At 37.9% G+C, this 6,875-nt stretch overlaps 1 pseudogene; it reads left to right on the forward strand.

Moving 5' to 3' along the window:
* The first annotated feature begins 4,582 nt into the window (after positions 1–4,582).
* Positions 4,583–6,095, forward strand: LOC103676581 (annotated as a pseudogene).
* Positions 6,096–6,875: the final 780 nt, after the last annotated feature.

Raw genomic sequence — 6,875 nt, forward strand, 5'->3', positions numbered from 1 at the left:
ACACCTCTCCTTAGCCCTCTCCTACCCGCAGGTGGTGCTATGTGCCATGATAAAGACAATTTTGCCCTGGGTCTTCAATCCATTATGTCCAGCTAACTTCAATGTGCATTTTTATTCAGAGATAATTATGTGTTGATCAGAGAAGTCAGCGGCTGTCACCCATATAGCAGGTGCACCTGCAGTGTGACATAGGTGGTAACGATGGCATGCTCTTGAGCTGTCATGACACGGACAGGGACTTTATTATGTATATGTCATCATTTCTCTTAAGAAAATTATACTTTCCCCCACAATGACAATAATGAACCTTTACAACACTCCCATAAACCTCATTTGCAGTTTTATTCTTGACCTTCATTAAATATATACTAAATATATTGAAACACCTATAAATACACAATATGCTTTGTGTCTCTATAAGTAAGTTTATAGCTGAAGCTAAGTGTGAGATATCAAATTGGAAATACAGAGCTTTACTTAAAAACTTAAGATCTCTTAAATGGAAAGTAATTGAGCCACTTCAGCATTGTTAACTTTTCCAATATTATGATAAGAAAATAAATATGTATACAGGTGAAGGTATTTGTTGAACAGTTATATGAGTGCTACTAAAATGGACTTTACTGGATTAACTGGTGCTAAGTTGTCATATATATTCTATAATTAAATTTACATAATAAAACTAAAGAGAAAATCTTCATGTAGACAATATTGACTTCTAAACCTTTATGCATATATGTTTTAAATAAAATCTATCAAGTCAGTTAGTGTGTAATAATGAGCTGACATCTATATGACTCTGAGGCATATAGAAAACAGGCAATTTCATTGTAGTTGAAAATCTTGCTCATAACACATAGATTTGATGTATATATTTTTAACCGATGATGTGAAATTAACCTGAGCTAACTTTTGGATAGGATGATCCATTACATTGAAGATCTAAAAGTAATGGTTAAGGGATAATTTAAAAAATGTTTTCCTTCTAACTCCATAATCCATTACTCTTACAGACCTGTGGAGTTTGGAGGAGGACAATGCATACAGCCTCCATGATCCTGGATAATTGGGGGTTTTTAACCCTTAACACCTGGCCTAAGATCACCTTTGTACTGATTTCTTTTAATAAAAACAGGGGTTTCCCTCTCTTTTTAGCTAAAAAATGTAATCTGTAGCAATTTCCAGGGTATGCTGAGCCCTAACTCTCACCCCCAACCCCCCACCCCAGTCTGTTTGGCTAAAACAGATATTTGTTTACTAAACAGTTAATATTTCCCAGACATCATCACAAGACTTCTTTGTATTTCATTTAATCCTCAGTTAACTTGACAAATTAGAGACTATTGTTATCCTCATATGAGAGAGTATATTGAGGAATGGAGATGTTAAGTAATTCTCAAAAGGTCACAGAGCTCTCCGCAGAAGCAGGATTTAAACCCAGGGAAGATGGCTCTAAATACCATATCCTTAACAGATATTCAACATTGCCTCTCAAATGACTGATGTTTCTGTGTTTAAAATGGCAAACCAGGGGCGCCTGGGTAGCGCAGTCGTTAAGCTTCCGCCTTCGGCTCAGGGCGTGATCCCAGCGTTCCGGGATCAAGCCCCACATCAGGCTCCTCCTCTGGGAGCCTGCTTCTTCCTCTCCCACTCCCCTGCTGTGTTCCCTCTCTCGCTGGCTGTCTCTCTGTCACATAAATAAATAAAATCTTTAAAAAAAAAAATAAAATGGCAAGCCAGTTTGACTCATTTACTTCCACAGGATTAATTTTGAGATTCACTGTTTTGGCATTGTGAAAGAATTCTTAAATCATAGACTTAATTAGATTATGTTCTATAACTTTTAATATTGGGGTTATTCTGTATTTTGGTTGGCACATACAAATATAAGGTAAAATAATTAAACTTATTTCAATTTGGATGGATTCCATTTCAGAAATGGAAATACATCATATTTGTCTTAAAATATAGGTCTAATTTCTTCTGATGTAGTTTTTGATGTTATTTGCAAAAAGGAGATAATATATGTTCCTATATACTCCACGTTTTTCTTATTTCAATGTCTAGTTTAATCTCAGAGTTGGTTGACCTTTTGTTTTTTGCTGAGCCTTTCAAAATGTTTCAAGAGCAGTGACTTTTCCTGTGATGTGGACACCTATCTGTTACATGGAACAGGGCTATGATCTCCAACTCATCTTCTAATTTGCTAGTTTGCAAGTGGGAATAGTTGCTTGTAAAACTAGTGAGCCCTATTTTCCCCCTACATTTGATCTTTTTTTGTGGGTTAACTAAAGCCAATATATAATCTTATACTTGAATGAAAAAGGAAATGTTTCAGAATTTCTTTGGCTAGGTTTTGTTTTTTGGCAAGAGGAGGCTATGTGACTTTAATTGCCTTCAGTATGGATCTGTCAACATAACCCTTGAAGTATTACTGTAGGAAATTCCTGGGCTTGTATATCATTTTAATTAATAGTAAGCTTAATATTGTCCTGCTTTTGTCTGCTTCCTGATGTTCAAGGAGTGTGGGAATAGAACGAGGGATATGATATGTGGCCAGTCAGGTAAACACAGGCTAGTGATTTAATTTTGTAAAAGTGAAGGATTACATTGCCTGCTTGTATTCTTTTCCCTCGTATGTGTCCCTTAAAACTATGGAAGTGAGAGATGAGCTCTAGTTGGCAACCGGAGTAGTTGATGTGCAGGATAAATGGAACTGGAACAGAAGAGTACAAGATCAGCACATAGAGAAAAATGTATCTGACTGAGTCAGTGATAGAAATGACTTAGGAGTTTGGCTTTGCTTGCTTACTTAGACCTAAGTAGTTACAAAGGAGGTGTGTTTTATAATCATGCTGTTATTTGGGGAGAAAAATTTTCTCCTCTTTCCTTCAATGAGATATTTTAATGATTTACATTCATTCACTCAAAAGATGTTTTACCTGCATGCACGTAAGTACCAGGCAATGTTCTAGGATGGGGGATACATCAATACACAGAAGAGATAAAACCCCTGTTTGCAGGGAACTTACATCCCTGTGGTTAGAGATAGTTAGAGATAGACAATAAATAAAACAAATAAGAGAAATGAAAGCAGGCAAGGAGCATAGGAAGGATTGGAGAAGGATTGCAGTTTTAAGCAGGGGGAAGGTCTCACTGGGAGATTGACATTTCATCAAAGATCTGAAGGAGGTAAAGGAGGGAACATGCACATATCCAGGAAACAAGTATTCCATGAAGAAGCAACAGCCCTGAAGGCCATGAGGCAGGAGGGGCATGGTGGTGTGTGCAGGGATAGAGAGAAAACCAATGAGACGAGGGCGGAGGAATGATGATAGTAAGTGAAGTGGGAGAGGTGGTGGTTTGAAAGTATACCGACCTGTAGCAGCATGCTGTTCTTATAATTGAGTCATTGGTTTTCCATTTCCCTTATAGAAGTGCTAACGTCATGCCCCTCTTATCTCAGACAGAATTGGAGATCATCACGCCTGAAACAAGCAGCGCAGATTCTTATTTGGGTTCTAGAAGCAGGAATCTCGATATTGGATAATGAATCCAGCAAATTTTTTTTCTTGCTGCAAATACTGTGTTAGAGAAGGACTGCCTTGTGGACCTGTTCAGCCTGTTACTGCGTTTGTTGCCCAAGTCCCTAAACAACATTTGCAGATTGGCAATGGTTTATGAATTTACATTTTCCTTCAGAGATTAATTTAGCTGGCAGAGTTAAAGACATTGGAGACTAATTTTGCATAATTTTTGTTTTCTTATAGTATATTGAGCAGAAATTTTCTGTGAAGCAGAGAAAAAATATTAATAAACATATTATGTCCATGGATCTCCCCATATACTTACAGTATATATACATGAAGCACATTCTGCCCTATTGTCTTGTCTTAAGATTTAGTTACTAATTTTCTTGCTTTTCTCACTCTATAAGATTATTATTACAAACTAGTTCTAAAACATGTTACATGTATTTAACTTACTTAATATGTATATGTTATACTATGATTTTACACGCCGATTATTTATTTTATACGTATGTATTTTTTGAAATACGCTCTGACTCATTATTTAAATGGGTGCTTGCTGCATTATTTTTTCATCTGTGATTTCTCATAATTTCCTACATGGTGCTGCCAATTTTATACTTTTTATAATGTTTGAACTTTTGATTCAGTAAATAAGAGCTCAAAAACATGAAAAAATAATTAGTTCAATATATAAACAATTCTTATGAACATATTTATATGCTGTATAATGGTTCAAATAGGTGACTCATATGGTTCAGTGCAAAGAAATTCCGTGTTTTATGGCACTACCTGCCAGTCATTTTGTGTTAAATTTATAAATTAACTGGATGATCTTGATATTTCAACTGGATGTTTGCCTATTCATTAACTAGAGTAATCACATAAAAATAATAAAACTTGAATTCTAAGTAAATGTACAAATTGGTTATAAATAAAAAAGATAATAACACAAAACAATAGATCTTTATATATGTATAATGCTTTATAATCTGTAAGTTTTTTCTATTGGGTTCTTAACAGAAATGATTTGTGATTGTTAAGGTTGTAGTCTTCAATCAAAACTTGTCTCTGTGAAGAATGAAACACTAAGAAACCTAGTTTTACTCCAGCAGCGAAGACAGTATGAAGCTGTTTATAAAAACTTAGCACATGGCTATAAAAACATAGCACATGGCTCTCTGCTTCTCCCAATTCAACAGACAGCTGCATCTTCTGGTGCAGTGCCAGCCGAGTCCCCAAGACACAGTGGTGAAGGTTGGAGTGAACGGATTTGACTGTATTGGGTGCCTGGACACCAGGGCTGCTTTTAACTTTGGCAAAGTGGATATTGTCACCATAAATAACCCCTTCATTCACCTCAACTACATGGTCTACATGTTCCAGTATGATTCCACCTGTGACAAATTCCAGGGCACCATCAAGGCTGAGAATAGGAAACTTGTCATCAATGGTAAGCCCATCTCTGTCTTTCAGGAGCAAGGTCCCACCAACATCAAATGGGGTGATGCTGCTGCTGAGTATATTGTGGAGTCTCCTGGGGTCTTCACCACCGTGGAGAAGGCTGGGGCTCACTTGAAGGCTGGGGTCTAGAAGGTCATCATTTCTGCCCCTTCTGCTGATGCCCCATGTGTTTGTGATGGGTGTGAACCACGAGAAGTATGACAACTCCCTCAAGATTGTTGGCAGTGCCTCTGGCACCACGAACTGCTTGGCCCCTCTGGCCAGGCTCATCCATGACAATGTCAACATGTGGAGGAACTCATCGCAGTCCATGCCATCACTGCCACCCAGAAGACCGTGGATGGCCCCTCTGGGAAGCTGTGACGTGATAGCCAAGGGGCTGCCCAGAACATTATCCTTGTTTCTGCTGGCACTGCCAAGTCTCTAGGCAGGGTCATCCCTGAGTTGAATGGGAAGCTCACTGGCATGGCCTTCCATGTCCCCACCCCCATTGTGTCAGTCGAAGATCTGACCTGCTGCCTAGAGAAAGCTACCAAATATGATGACATCAAGAAGGTGGTGAAGCAGGCATTCGAGGGCCCCCTCAAGGGCATCCTCAACTACACTGAGGACCAGGTTGTCTCCTGTAACTTGAACAGTGACACCCACTCGGATGCTGGGGCTGGCATTGCTCTCAGTGATTACTTTGGCAAGCTTGTTTCCTGGTAAGACAGTAAATTTGGCTACAGCAACCAGGTGGTGGGCCTTGTGGTCCACATGGCCTCCAAGGAGTAAGAGCCCCCTGAACCACCAGGCCCACAAGCGAAAGCAGCCCTGAGCTGCTGGGGAGTCCTTGCCCCAACTCATCCCAACACGCTTAGAATCTCCTGACCTCCACAGTTTGCATCCCAGATCCCCGAAGAAGGGGAGGGGTTTGGGGAGCCCTACCTTGTCATGTACCATCAATAAAGTATACTGTACTTGGCCAACCCCCTCACCCCCCAAAAAAACTTAGCACATTTTGGCATTCATTTGACCATCTCCCTTTCTAACCAAAAAGTCAAAAAGAAGGAATTTCCATTACTCAGTGTACTCTATTTACTTCTGCTCAGTTATAGTAAACTTCCTACAATTTATAGTATGGGTTAAATTATTTTATTTTTCTCTACCAAGAATTTCAATTATTGTTAAAGAGAGTTATCTGAATCAAGTGGATCTAAGTAACACTATCACAAAGAATTTTAATGCCAAGGGAAAAAAAAGGTGAACAACTTACCTTACAAAATTGTGCTTTCCTAATTTGACATATTTTTCATAGCAAAGGAGAAGAACAGCCAGTATTTGTGTTTGTGAAATGGATATGAATATGAATTTTTGAATGAACATTTGAAAATATTTAAAACAGAAGTCAGCATTTCTAAACTGAAAGGATTTATTTGTTTGTTTGATTGTTCATCTATTGAGCCTTTATACTCATCATTTTAAAGCTTGGAAAATTGAGAATCAGAAAACTAGGATATAATAACAAAGTTGTACACGTAACTAAAATGTAAAGGCAGGGGAAAAAACATTTAAAAGAAGAGTGAGGGAAGGTTTTAGAGCAGTAAAGATGAAAACATGACAGCAAGTAAGTTGTGAAAGTAAGATTGCACCCCTCTTCCAACTTCTCACAGTCCCTGTTTAAAAGATCCTCTTGAAATTTTATTTTCAGATCTTTTCCACCTATTTCCTTCTTATTTAACATCTGATTAACAGCTTGTGGGGAAATAAATGCTTCTACATTTATCTGTTAGCAGAAGTTTGAAAAATTATGGATGTGGAATATAGAGTTTACCTTTAAAAAATTTTTTATTTAAATTCAATTAGTTAACATATAGTGTATTATTAGTTTCAGAGGTAGAG

This window comes from Ursus maritimus, unplaced genomic scaffold, assembly GCF_017311325.1.
Source record: "Ursus maritimus isolate PB19 unplaced genomic scaffold, ASM1731132v1 scaffold_3, whole genome shotgun sequence".
Classification (NCBI taxonomy): Eukaryota; Metazoa; Chordata; class Mammalia; order Carnivora; family Ursidae; genus Ursus; species Ursus maritimus.